This window comes from Oryctolagus cuniculus, chromosome 1, assembly GCF_964237555.1.
Source record: "Oryctolagus cuniculus chromosome 1, mOryCun1.1, whole genome shotgun sequence".
Taxonomy (NCBI): domain Eukaryota; kingdom Metazoa; phylum Chordata; class Mammalia; order Lagomorpha; family Leporidae; genus Oryctolagus; species Oryctolagus cuniculus.
In genome coordinates, this window is record NC_091432.1 from 213,675,544 (window position 1) to 213,689,686 (window position 14,143).

The following is a 14,143-nucleotide window of genomic DNA, read 5'->3' on the forward strand; positions in this document are numbered from 1 at the left end:
CTTCGGTTCTCTTGTTCATTGCCATACCTTCTTTACCTGGGAGAGAGTTAGCAATTATTCTGTAATGGCCACATAGTAAATAGTTTTCTTTGTGGACAAAATGATCTCAGTCCAACTACTCAGCACTGCTGAAAAGTAGCCATATCCAACACATAAATGAAAGCATATGGTCTTCTTCACTTATAGTGGGCTGAAGTTAACCCGTGGGCTTGTGGTTTGCCCACCCTGGCCTCAAATAAGACCTGGTACATAGTAGATTCTCAAAAAAAAAGCTCCAAAGTTTGTTGTATGAAAAAAATGAACAGAGAACAGATTTGATACCACCTGTAGAAGTGTCACAGAAGATTGTATTTTTTGAAGATGTAGAGTAGATGAAATCCATTTGGGGCATTCTCATCTGATGGGGTTTTATGGTGGATTTTTTGGATGTCTTCATGCATGAAAGGTAATTTTTAAGATAGAGCAGTCTATTAGGCACTCTTTGTGTTGCTGGGAGTACCTGACCTGGGTGGTGGTTCTAGGTACCCAACCATTTGGTCTGAGTGTTTGTGGAACTATGTTGTGTCTGATTCATATTTCTTTACATTGTTCTCCATGTTAAATAAAATACTCTTTAGTGTGTGAATATGTAGGCTAGAACCATGACAGCACATTATGCATCCCATAGCTTTGGCCACACCAATAGGGACAAACCTTGGAGCTTGTGGAGAGTTATGTGTTTATATATATCCCCAGTGTGGTTGTGAGGTTCAAAGAGATTGTGTTTATGCAAAGCACTGTGTATGCTGGAAGTAGATACCCAGTGTTAGTTTACTTGTGATGAAAATATGTCTGTCCCCCTTCCAAAAAGCTCACCTTTCTCTGTTGTAAAGAATATGAGTTTTTTAGGTGTGTTTCAGAGCCAGTATAAAAAGAAAGGCTGCTTTGCCCTCCTTTGGGTTTGTGGTTGCATTTGTATACATTGAACCACACAGAATAGCCATATTGTAGATCAATAATGTTGAAGTGTGATAATTCCATATGATTCTATCCCAATCAAACCAATGATTCTATTCTGGGTATCATTTCCCATTATGGAAGGTGAAAGATTACCAGATGAACTCTACAGTAGAAGAATTTAGATGAGAAAATTAGAACTTTGTAAGAGAACACTCTTTAGTACCCCCAAAGTAGGCTAGACATGCCCCCTGGGAAGATAAGGTTTGCTTTAATCCTACATCAACACTGAGGTCATAATTGCTATTACCCTTCTTTTCTTGAGAAACTGAGTTATAGAGATAGTAGGGACCTTAGCCAATGTAGAAGAGCCAAAAATTGATGTGGAGATGCGTGGGGGTGGGAGGAGGGAAGCTTATTCCAAGTTTACCTCTCTTTACTTCCTGCCACACAGAAGGTTCCATATCACAGAAGTGGTGTGGGGATTCCTTTGAGGCTGGATACAGAACAAGAAAAGACAAAAACACTAAGAAAGATAAAACACCACCAATTCTTATTTTGCACCTTTACCTACTCAAGCAACTGCTCTGTATTGATACTGCCCTCTGGAGGCTGGGAGGTATCTCTGCAGCACTTTCTTAACCAAAGCAGAAGCAGAGAGTAAAGTCATAATTGTTCTCTTGTGTATGCATTAGGAATTCTGTTGTTCTCTTTGACAGTTTTTCCTTTCCTGTCCATAAAAAAATCAATAAATAGGTAACAACTCAAACAAAACAACTCTAGAAAGTTTAGAAGTGGCATACCCATCATTGAAAACCAAGGTGGCTTTGTTATTGTTGATGGCATTATTATTATTTCACTCGTGTCTTACCTGCCAACAGGGGCAGTGTGCCCTATGACTTGTGCAGATGTGTTTGGATCTAGGCAGTCTCAACCTCTGTAGCCACTAATAGAACACGCTGTCTCCCCAACAGCCTCCAAGCCCCAGCTGCTCTCCAGCTTTACACAGTGCCAACTTGGCCACTTTATGGACAGTATAGAAAGATTTGCCACGTAGAAGTTAAGGCTACAGGATCTCTAAGAGACTGTGTATGACAGAAATCATTGTGTGGTTATGCACGGGCTGAATCTGCCCCCACAGTTATGCTCACTTACCTGCACACATTTAAAAATCATTTCTATTCATTGCTGGTAATAATATATGAAAAGAAGTTTGATTTTGAAAGATTTCCAATTTGTCTTGGTAGCTCAAATTCTCTTTTCCTGATTGGCAATTGCCTGGAGCTGTTAGTGGCTGTTACTCTCAGAGGAGCCATGCCATATTGTTCACCATGGCCACCGTGCTGCCTGTCATCTTACTCAGCCCAGATCCCTTTGTTTATGTCACCTGCCTGGCCCTTTTTGGCATTTGAGTGTCTGACTCTCATCCCATTTTATGGCTCGGTCCAATGAGTCCTGGGTGGAGGTGGGATTTGCTCATAGCAAAGTAATGGCAGAAGCAGAACAAAAGATAAAGTCTCTTGAACTCTTTGGAAGAATGAGCCTTTGCACTGTGTTTGGATTTGAATCTGTTAGAGGTATTTTTAGTTTTAAATGGCTACAAGCAGAAAGCCAATGTCAGAATCTGGTGCTTTTGCTTTGGAACAACTCACATGACTTGCATATAGTAGATTATCACAAAGCTGGTGGGTTCACTTATAGCTCAAGTGAAAAAAAAATCCATTTCCTATGACAGTTTATAGTCGATAGATTCTTCTTGTCTGTCCTTCTTAGGTTTAATGAGCAATGTCTTGTTTTAAGGAACTCTGTGCAATCGTGATTCATAGTAAAAACAAGTATCATTCCTGGGAAAATAAACCAAAAATTTGTAGTCAACAATTGAATAGTTCTGGGTCTTCAGGTCCTTCTTAGTAAAAATAACAAAAAGCAAAGCCCATATCTATTTAAATGTAAATGTGATTCTCCCTCCCTTCCTAGCCCTTAGTCTTTCATCACATTGCTGAGGTTATATGGCCCAATGGTGATATTCTCTGACATTCATTTCCTAATTTCACCAAGAATAATGATCAACACAGCACTTTGACATCAAAGAAATGATGAAATAGGGATCCTTCTTCCCAAGGCTTGTCATCAAAAACCAGTGCAATCTAGTGTTATTTGTTGTTTTAATTTTACCTACAGACTAACCAAATGTAAGATGATGATTGTTCCAGCTTGTGTTCATTTGCAAGTCTCTGAGCCTGGGTCAGCCTGGGAGCAAGGGAGGGGGATAAATTCTGCACTCAGAGCAGGTTGTCCATGACATCAGAATCTGCCCACTTGAATTCCATTCTTTTTTATTTTTTTGAAGATCTATTTATTTATTTGAAAGAGTTACAGAGAGAGAGGTGGGGCTGGGGCGTGGCTCTTCCATCCACTGGTTTACTCTTTCAAATGGCCGTAATGGCCAAGGGGCCAGGAGCTTCTGGGGCTCCCATGTGGGCTGCAGGAGCCCAAGCTCTTGGGCCACCTGCTGCTGCTTTCCCCAGGCCATTAGTAGGGAGCTGGATTGGAAGTGGAGCTGCCGGGACAGGAACCAGTGCCCATGTGGGATGCTGATGTTGCAGGCAGTGGCTTTCCCCACTGTACCACAACACCAGCCCCCAAATTCCATTCCTTAAAGAGCTTATTCGAAACCTGAGAACAAGGATAGGCTCAGTCATTTCTACTTTCCCTGAAACACTGACTAAACATTTGTGAGGAGCTGTCACATAACTTAATTTTTCTCCAAACTTTGGACTTTGGGGTATCATGTTATTTTTTCCCTATGTATATACCAACCTGTGTGTACCATTACTTAATATTTTTAACCTACTACTTTGGCTTACATATACTTGAAGACAATTTTATAGTACTACATTAAATAGGCACCCCATGCTATAAAACTAAAGCAAAATAAATGTAAATCGACATTATTAATTTCCAACTGCATACAGTTGGCTGATAGTGTGTCTAGTGGCCTGAGACCACTGTTAAAAGGAGGAACTAGTTAAGTTAGGTTTCAAAAATGTCTCCATCTCCTAATATGATTTGATGGGATGAAAGAGAATCAAAGTGCTAACAATTTGCTTGCTGTGCGATTTGGTGTTATGTGATGTCATGCCCACTGTGGCTAAAATTTCAGAGACATTGCCTTGCCTCTTAGCAGCCTCTTAAAAAGTCCCAGTTCCTCATTTCAAAGATTTGGTTGAGAAATACAAAGTGACTTACTCAAAGCCACAGGAAGTAAGAGCAGAGACATAGTGCTGGAATTCAAACACAGATAAGAGCGACTTCAAATTCTGGCTGTTGCACCAGGTGCCTGTCACACTGGTCCTTTCATAAGGAATGAATTGAGCACATCAGCAGCAAATTTAAGCTTCCCAGTAAGATGGGGCTTATTTAAACAAACAAAAGTAACATCTGCTCTGGCTAAAGAGTTGTCTGTAGCATAAGCAGTTTGTCGCTGGTGGAGACCAGAGCTGATTGGGCTCCTGCTGTGTTGCTTGAGTGAAGTTAGTGCCCGAATGTGTTTTCAGACAGAGTGGGAGGTGATGTAATGTACAGGCACCCCAAGATGGGGTGCTCCATGGAGCACTCCCACCTTTAGTGTCAGGCTGCCTACGGAGCCCTGGCGAGCTGGCTCCTGCTCGGACTCCCTGGTGAGCTCTGGAAGACTCAGGGATTTAGTCTATGCAAGCTGGGAAGTGGCTTAGCATGAGGGAACAAGCAGGCCTTCATGGGAAAAGAATCACTCAGGGACAGATGGGCCTCACTTTCCCTTCTTTTCTGTTTGCTGTGTCCCCCTTCTCTTTTCTATTGAATGAGCCTGTTTTTTTACCCGAGACACCTTCCTAGCGATATTGGTCCGTTTCCTGCAGCTATAACAAAATGCCAGAGACTGGGCCATGTACAAAGGAAAGAAGTTGATGTAGCTGCCAGTTCTGGAGGCTGGGAAGCTGAGGGCACAGCAGCGGCACCTGGCAGGGGGATGGGAACGGGGGAACGCAGCAGATGCTGCAAGGACAAGCTAGCTCCTGCAGAAGAGGCAGAGCACGAGGGACAGACAGCCTGCTTTACAACAACCTGTTCTCAGTAATCAATTGATCCCCAAGGGGGCAGAAGTCACTGACACTCTGGAGACCTATCCCAGTCTCCTGAGAGGAGCCTTAATCCCTCCTAGTGACCTCATCACCTCTTTAAAGTCCCACTTCCCAGCACGACCACAATGGCATCTGACTTCCAGCATGAGTTTTGGATGGGATAAACCATGTTCAAACCCTGGCACCCACTGCAGGGTCAGGTGAACTTTTAACGAAGTCCGTTACTTCCTCTAGCAAGCACCGTGTTGCAGCTGTTGGTTCTATTGCCTGCTTGCTGCATGTTAGAATCTGGGGCGTGTTCTAAAAACTGTAATGATAGCAGGGCCTCACCCCAGAGCTCCTGATTTAATAGGTCTGGTGGATGCCTGGGGTAGCTACTAAATAGCTCTAGGTGATTCTAATGGAGAGCAAGTGTTGGAAACAACAGCACAGAAGTACCTGGGTCAGGCGGGGCCCAGACCAGAATCCTTACCTCCACTCTGCTGGCCTAGAAAAAATGTGGGCTTCACATTCAGGAACAAAGTAAAATCGCCAGTCCGTCTGGGGCCAGCTGAGGCATCATAAATAGTCATGTCCATTCTCCAAGCCTCAGTTTCCTCCTGTGTGAGATGCGAACACCTTCCTTTGCAGGACTCCTGTGAGGAATGTTCAGTCTTGTCTTCCTGCTTCTCATTCTCCGTTCCCATTACAAGAGAATGGTTTATTGAAACACACACAAACACACACATACACACACACACACACAACAGATGGGGAAATCAAGTCACGAGAAAAATAGCATGAAATTAGAGGACTCATTCTGGCATATGTTACTGAATGTCTATTTTCTTTTTTCTTGAGCAATTCATTTTGTAAAATGGACTACATAATACAACTTTATCAACCAAGCCACTTGATTCTAAGATATTGTGTTAATTGTGTTAATTTGGAAAACAACAAAAACGTGAGTTTATGGAGTCAGCACTTTTGAGTGGGAAAGGACCACTAGCCTGAGCTTTGCCCCAGTTAGGCCATTCCATGTGGGACTTTGAGGAAGTCTGTGTGATTCTCTTGGCCCCAGCATTCCCATCTGTAAAATGAGTGGCTTTATTAATGAGCATTAAGGCAATATTCTAGGTGGATGTCAACCTTAAGGGTATTCTGTATAATTTAAAAAGGAGGGAAGAGAAAGAGACAGGGAAGAAAGGAAAGAAAGGAGAGAGGGAGAGAGGAAGGAAGGGAGGACATCAAGAGAAGGACATTTTCCAAACAAGTGATGAAGTCCCTGACTTTAAAAGCCAACACATCAGCCATCTGCTGAAGGTCTTAGACGCTTGGCAAACCTACCTACCTGGAGCCTCCTGGAAGGTGAATAGAGCACTCACACATTGCTGCTCATCTATTCTAGATGATTTCTCCAAAGGCATCTTGAGTATGGGCTCCTTTTCCTATTCCTCTATGGCCCCACAGCCCATCCTGGAAGGGCCAACTGCCACTGCACCTGCAGTCAGCAAGCTACTTCTGCTCTTTCGTAGCTGTGTGTCTCTATGCTCTGTCCGTGCCACTGATGATGGTTGACACCACCTGAGAGTATTTATAGTGATGCAGAGAGTGTTAAAGCAGTAGATAGAAAGCTGCTCATGGAAGTTCCCAGTTGAGAGGTCGGTGATAGTTGGCTGAAGTTCAACTGACGATAGTTTTGGTTTCAGACCTTTTGTGTCTACCAGGAGAAAATTTCCTTGCTGAATGTTGGAAGGAGATGTGGGAATTTTCAGATCATTTCCCGAGGCCACAGCTGGGTAATGGCATCTTTCTCTCCAAGTGGAGAATTATCATCCATCCAGCTCTCACCAAGGCACATCCCTCTGTAGGAAAAACAGAATTGCTGTTTTGTTCTTTTTTTTCCCAGAACTGAGATTAAACTGGTCTTTCTGAAATTCAAAATTGGCTAAAATTTAACACCCTTCCCTCCATCTCCCCTCTCCACCAAACCTCCGTTCCCACCGACTCTGGACAGAAACTCTGGTTTTAATTAGGGAGTCTACCTCTGCCCCTCACGGTCTGCACAGCTCCCTTTTCTCATGCTGTGTTGTGCACCCCCAGAAGAGTCCTGCTGCACCTGTGTTGAAGGGCAGACCACAATAATTTAGTTTAACAATCTTAATTGGCCTTGGTTTTGACTCCTCTTAACAGGGGCAACCCTTCATACCATAAAAGAGAACAGGTGTTACAATGGACCAGTAGAGGAGTTTGTTTACAGACAAAAGAGGGCTGAAGAAAGCAGAAATAAAGAATAAAAGCAGATGTCATTTCAAAGTTACTTTCCTTGTAAGGTGGGGACAGGGAGATAGACAATAGAAAAATAGCTAATTGACTAACAGTAGGTTGCTTTAATATATATATATTTTTGTGTAAGGATTAAGGCCAGGAAAGCTTCATTATCATGGCAAGTGAAACTGGTCTGTTTGAAATTTGGGCTGTTATTTCTCTAATCCTGAGTTCTCAGGCAGATAGGTAACAGCTTAGTTTTACTTGGTGGTGATGTGAGGCTTTGGCATGGGGGCTCCATCTTGATTTTTAACTTGGCCTGTTGGGGTCTAGGAAAGGAGCTTAGTCCAAAGCAATGGACTCTTATAATTGTTCTTAAGACTTATTTATAAAGCAAAATAACAGAAAGAGAGAGGCAGATAGAGAAGGAGATCTTCCCCAAATGACTGCAACAGCTGGAGTTGGGCCAAAGGAAGCCAGGAGCTTCCTCTGGGCCTCTCATGTAGTGGCAGGAGCCCAAGCACTTGGGCCATCTTCTGCCTTCCCAAGTGCCTTAGCAGGGAGCTGGATCAGAAGCCAAGCAGCCGTGATTGGAGCCCATGCTCCAACATGGGATGCTGGTGCCACCAGCTTAACCCACTTTGCCACAAGGCCAGCCCCATCCTCTTATAATCTTTATTGTACACCTGCATCTAGTGAAGGCTTTGTCACCCTACTGGGCCTGGCTTTATCACATGCTGCCTGTTTTCATCTCATACTTCCCCCTGAGCCTAGGCCTCCTGCCTTGTTACTAACCCCAATATGTACTCTGCATTCCTGCCATCATTATAAATGGCTGAGCCTTTGGTTGGATTCCTCTGAGTTCATTTAATGTAAGACTCACTTATGAATTACAGAAATGGATCAGAGGCAGTATCTTTTCTTTAAATTACTTACTCTTCACCCAGAGACACAAACTTTATGGATTAATAACCACACTCAAGATTTAATACTGCCCTCTTGACTCCCAAGAGTGAGAGGAGATGATGGGACAAGAGCTCTTCCCAACAAAGGAAATGGTTGTCTTAGTTTCTCCTGTCTCCAGGCAGGGTGTGGTCCTCTTAGTCAGAAAAGAAAGGGCTGGCATTATGCAGATAGCCATAAGTCCTCTCTCATCAGACCAGAGAAGAGGGTGAACTTCTATTAGCACATTCCAGGGAGCTCTAACAGCAGAAGCCTGGACAAATCAATGACTTGTGCTATATGGATGGGTGGATGGATATTGCTAATTTTTTTTTTTTTTGGAAGTAGCTAGACACTCTGAGGGTGGCCAGCTGTTTAAGGCTTAGGCTGCTGAGGCACACCAGTTCTGATTGGTGGGGAATGGGACTAGTTTCCTAGCCAGGTATGATTGTTCAGATTACATACTGCGTAATTCTACGGGGCTCCATTCACAGGTGAATGGTGACCTATCAGTTCTCTGGAACACATAGCTATAAAAGGTCACCAGAAACTTGCATTATAATCCTAGTACTGGACGTCTATGAAACTTGGTGCGGTGTGTCCAATTTCAGGAGCCAGTCTTAATTCTAAAGACTCTAGACTGTAACCAAGGCATCAGGTTCCAGGCATAGTCTTCCTTGATTTTTCTCTGCTTAGGTCTAGCCCTGTGCTGAACACATGGTCTAAAATATTTCATGGTGGAGTAACTGCCATTGTGGACCAGAATGAAAAGGGCAGGGCTGGTTGCTCTTCTCTCAAGGGTGCAGCAACAGTGCTCAGGCATGATGGATTCACGAGTAGCCACTTAGCAAAGACTCTGGCCAGGGGGACCATATGGCCCAAGGTACACACTTGTTTTCCCAGTTTCATTCTTAGTAGTGCTCCAACTGGGACAGTAAAGTGCATTTGGCCATGCTGTCTCCAGCAGCCAGGTGGGTGTCTCTGCTTTGCCGCACCCGAGTCTGGCCTTTACTCATATCAGTGCCTTGGCAGCTCCCCATGATGTAGATACAGTGCTCAGGGCACACCAAGGCCCCTTTACCCAATTAGACTTTTGAAGGACCAGACAATGTTGTGCGACAGCCAGCCCCATTACATCAAATCAGTTCCTTTTTTCTTTTCTTTTTCTTTGCCATGTATGGTCAGTTTCACACTCTGCGGGCACTCAATGAAGAGGAACAGGTAAAGAAAGAAAGCAGAACCACTTTCAAACCCAGTGCTTGGTAGGCAGAGGGACACTCAGCAGAGGTCGTTGAATCTCGGCCTGTCCCATTTGCCCACCGCCCACAGTTGTCAAAGGAGAAGATTCACTGTTGCTGTGTTTCAGTAGTTACAATGACCACAGAAATGCAACGAAGGCAGGAGCATGGCTTCAAGTCTTTTGCAAACGCACATTGACCCACCAACAACCAGGAAACACGCTGGAGACTTGGTGCTGTCCAAGGCCTGAACCCATGCTGCACAGTGCCCCAGAGTTCTGGTTCTTGAATCCAGCTACCACTGCTTTGCATCTCAACTTCTTCATGTGTAGAGTGGCAATGAGCGTTAAGTCTCTTGTAAAATGTTTTGAATACTGCCTGGTAATTACTGGCAGAATTAAAGTGTTAACTATCGGTAGGAATTGTAACAAGCATCTTTTGAGAGTCAGGGAACAAACCCTCAGATTAGTGTGGAAGTAGGAATCAGCAACAGTGGCTTTTGGGTCAGTTCTGGCCCTCAGTCTGTTTTTGTAAATAAAGTTTTACTGGAGTACAACTGTCCCCATGTATGTACATAGTATCTATGAGTGCATTGTTGAATAATCAGCAAAGAAATGGCATGACTCACAGAGCTTAAGATATTTTATAAAATATTTACTTTGCAAAACAGTTTACTGGCCCCGTAAATCAGGTACATAAATTCATATTTCTATTGTACTTGCATTTACTGAGCACTGATTAAATATGCTGAGCTACACTAAATGTTTTTGCACATATTATCTTTTTTTTTATCTTTTATTTAATGAATATAAATTTCCAAAGTACGACTCATGTGTTACAATGGCTTCCCCCCCATACCGTCCCTCCCACCCACAACCCTCCCCTTTCCCACTCCCTCTCCCCTTCCATTCACATCAAGATTCATTTTCGATTATCTTAATATACAGAAGATCAGCTTAGTATACCTTAAGTAAGGATTTCAACAGTTTGCTCCCACACAGAAACATAAAGTGAAAAATAATAGATGATTTTTTTTAAATGATGATGAAATCAGATCTGACCTATTGTCATATTTAATCCCAGTGAGAGTCAAGTTGGGAATTGATAATTTCTTTCTTTCTTTTTTTTTTTTTTTTTTACAGAAGATCAGTTTAGTGTACATTAAGTAAAGATTTCAGTCGTTTGCACCCCCATAGAAACACAAAGTGAAATATACTGTTTGAGTACTCGTTATAGCATTAAGCCTCAGTGTACAGCACGTTAAGGACAGAGATCCTACATGAGGAGTAAGTGCACAGTGACTCCTGTTGTTGACTTTACAAATTGACACTCCTGTTTATGGCATCAGTAATCTCCCTATGCACCAGTCATGAGTTTCCAAGGCTATGGAAGCCCCTTGAGTTCTCCGACTCTTATCTTGTTTAGACACGGTCATAGTCAAAGTGGAGGTTCTCTCCTCCCTTCAGAGAAAGGCACCTCCCTCTTTGAAGACCTGTTCTTTCCACTGGGATCTCACTCACAGAGATCTTTTTGCCAGAGTGTCTTGGCTTTCCATGCCTGAAATACTCTCATGGGCTTTTCAGCCAGATCCGAGTGCCTTTAGGGCTGATTCTGAGGCCAGAGTGCTATTTAGGACATCCGCCATTCTATGAGTCTGCTGAGTATCTCACTTCCCATGTTGGATCACTCTCCCCTTTATTTATTCTATCGGTTGGTGTTAGCAGATACTAGACTTGTTTATGCACATATTATCTTATTTAACTTTCACAAGAAGTGACTCTTCAAGATTGATGGAAATGTCATCCCTTTTACAAACGAGGTGCAAGTTACTTGTGACTAGTGTAAAATTGGAGAGAGCCAGCACTCACGCTTTGCTCTCCTCACTAACTCCAGAATTTTAGGAGTTTTTAGGGCAGACAGCCAGGAGAAGGAGTTTGCACTTGCTCTTGGAGAATGAGTGTGTGTGCCAGTAGGCAAAGAGAAGACCCAGGGTGGATTAATCCAAACAGAGAGTGTGTGTGCCAATAGGCAAAGAGAAGACCCCGGGGTGTGTTAACCCAAACAGAAGGAACTTATTGATGCAAGGGCCTGATAGATTGATGTACAGAGCTCAGGGTGTCTGGTCATCTGATCTGGCAGAATACAAGGAACTAGAAGGAACTGAGGGACAAGGGGCAGAAGTAGTTCAAGGCCAGGATGTAGATGGGCGGGCTGTCCTTCAAGGAAGAAGCTGTAAACTGGAAGTTCAAGGGCAGGCCCAGAGATATAGTGCGCCTGACCTTTGCTGTATTCACTCACATACCTTGTTTGGTTTGCCTGGTTTGCTTTTCATTTGAATTAACAACCAACAAATCCTGTATCTTTTCTGGAAAACTGAGATGTGGCCACACTGGACCCACATTCCCAGGAGGCTCCTTAGTTGGAGCAGTACCATCTCAGACCCAACAAGAGGAGCCCCGTCCTGGCCCCAGGGCTGTACAGGACCTTGGACTGGTCACAGCTTTTTCTGTGGGGTGGCTCAAAATGAAAAGCGTTTGTCATCATCACTCACGGTTGTTATCGTCATGACTGGTACCTCTCACTCTCTGTTCTGCTCAGCAGTCCTGGCTCAGGATCTCTCCTGAGGTGAAAAGCATCATCTTGAAGGCTTCCTCCCTCCCCTTCCACTTGTGGGAGTTGGTGCCGGCTGTCTGTCTGCTGGGCCTCAGCGGGGCTGCCAGCTGGACACCCACTCCCAGCTGCTCCATGTGGCAAGGGGCTCTTCGGAGCTTGGCTGCGCCCTAAGGGCAGTGTCCTGAGACAGTCAGACAGGAGTTCTGTCACCTTTTCTAGCTGAGCCCGCACTGGCTCACAGCCTCACTTCTCCCACCTCTGATTGCTGGAACCGGATCACTAAGGCCAGGCCATAGGCAAAGGGAGGGCAGGTAGACTCCAGTGTTGAGGAGAGACGTGTCAGAGAATTTGACGAAGAGCCACTAGGAGAGTTTGCTAAGGAGATCCTGCCAAGGACAGAAAGCTGTGATAAGTCTGTCGGGGAAAGGTGCCTTGGTTGTGTTTAAATGTGCGACTTTGGGGTGTGGACCCCCTGAAAGAGCAGGTGAGCTCTTCTCCAGTAGGCAGGATGCTATGCGACTCTCTGGGCACCTGTCCCCCTTCCCCTAGTTGCTGATAGACATTTAGGGAAGCAGTTTTTGGTCTCTGTCTCTGAAGCAGGTTCAAGTCCAGCTTGCTGCTTGGCGCACAGCAGCACTCCATTCATAATTTGTTGCATGCATTCATGAATGAATGAGACAGAGGCCCTGGGGTCTGAAGAATTGATACTGGAGTTCTGGGAACCTCCCCAGAACTGGCTTCTTGGGCACTTCCTCCAGGAAGAGGGGCTCCCTGTGTTTGATCAGAGGCCACGGTGGCCCTGGGGAGTTCAACCTGTCCTGCTGTCCCAGACCAGTGGCTGTGGGAGGCCTGGGTCTGCGGGGAAGCCTCCCTCTCGACTTCTACTAACTGGAAAGTGAAACTAGAATCTCAGGAGAAAATGAACAGTGGCTATTTTGAGTCTAATGAGATCTGATTTCTAAGCAGCTCTCTCCATTTCCTGTTTATAGCCCGAGCAGAGAGCAGAAGTCACTGAATCTCTTGGGGCTGGGGGGAGGGAGTTCTGTGGCGATTTCAAACTGGATCCGCAACAGGAAACAGCCAGGTCAAGTTAGGAGCGCCTGCCCAGTCTGGAAGGTTCCGTGGCACCCTGCGTGGGAGTGTGGGAAATCTGGCTTTCTGGAAGGGGCTGCAGTTCCAGGGAAGCCCCCAGCATCTCCTGCTCACACCCAGCCCCCAGGCCTCCAGATCTCCAGGGCCTCCGTGTGAAGGAAGTGGGGGCAAGGCCCTGAGAAGTCCAGATGTGGTTCCAGAGCTGCCTGAGCAGCTGGTTTCCCTCTAGAGCACCCTGTCAATTTGTCAGGAAGATCCTGGAAGGCCGGGCCTCTCTCTTCACCGCAAGAATCTCAGCGTCTCTTCCAGCCGCAGAACATGATCCTCCGCTTTGCAGGAGTGACTCAATTCATGTCGCAGCTGCAAAACGGTGGAGCTTGATGCAGAGGGATAGACGTGAAGCATCAGGGGCTAAGAGAAAACAGTGCCAGGAGCACCGTGAACGTCGCAGGGTTGTGAAATGCGAGGGCTGAAGGTCTGCTGGTTCTCCATGCGCCCCCCCCACACACATGTACACACACATGTACACACGTGTACACGCATGTACACACATACATGTATACTCGTGTGCCCCTAGACATAGTTGACACACATACAGGGATACACGTACACCTACATACAGCACACGCATGCCTACACATGCTCACAAGTGCACATTTACACACACGCGAATATGCACCTCCTAACAGGGCTGTGGGAAGATGGGGCATTTCAGCTGACATCTGAACACTGGAGAGGGCAAGTGTTAGGCCAAAGGAACAGTAGTTGCAAAGGCTCGGCGGCTCCACAGCTGGGAATTTGGACCAAAGCTCGTGCCTCCCACCAAGCCCTACACCTCCTCTCCTCTGGGACTGTCAGCCACTCCCGCCTCAAACTCCCTCTCAGAAGGGGAGAGCTGTGGTTGGGGGGGAGCCTTGCCCAGGCTGGGAGACCCTGGCCTCTGCACCCAGTTTC

General features: G+C 45.3%; 1 protein-coding gene across 13 annotated transcripts in view; it reads left to right on the forward strand.

The window, feature by feature from the left end:
* The window catches only part of PALM2AKAP2 (PALM2 and AKAP2 fusion), a 595,149-nt gene that overhangs the window by 404,720 nt on the left and 176,286 nt on the right, over nt 1-14,143 (forward strand).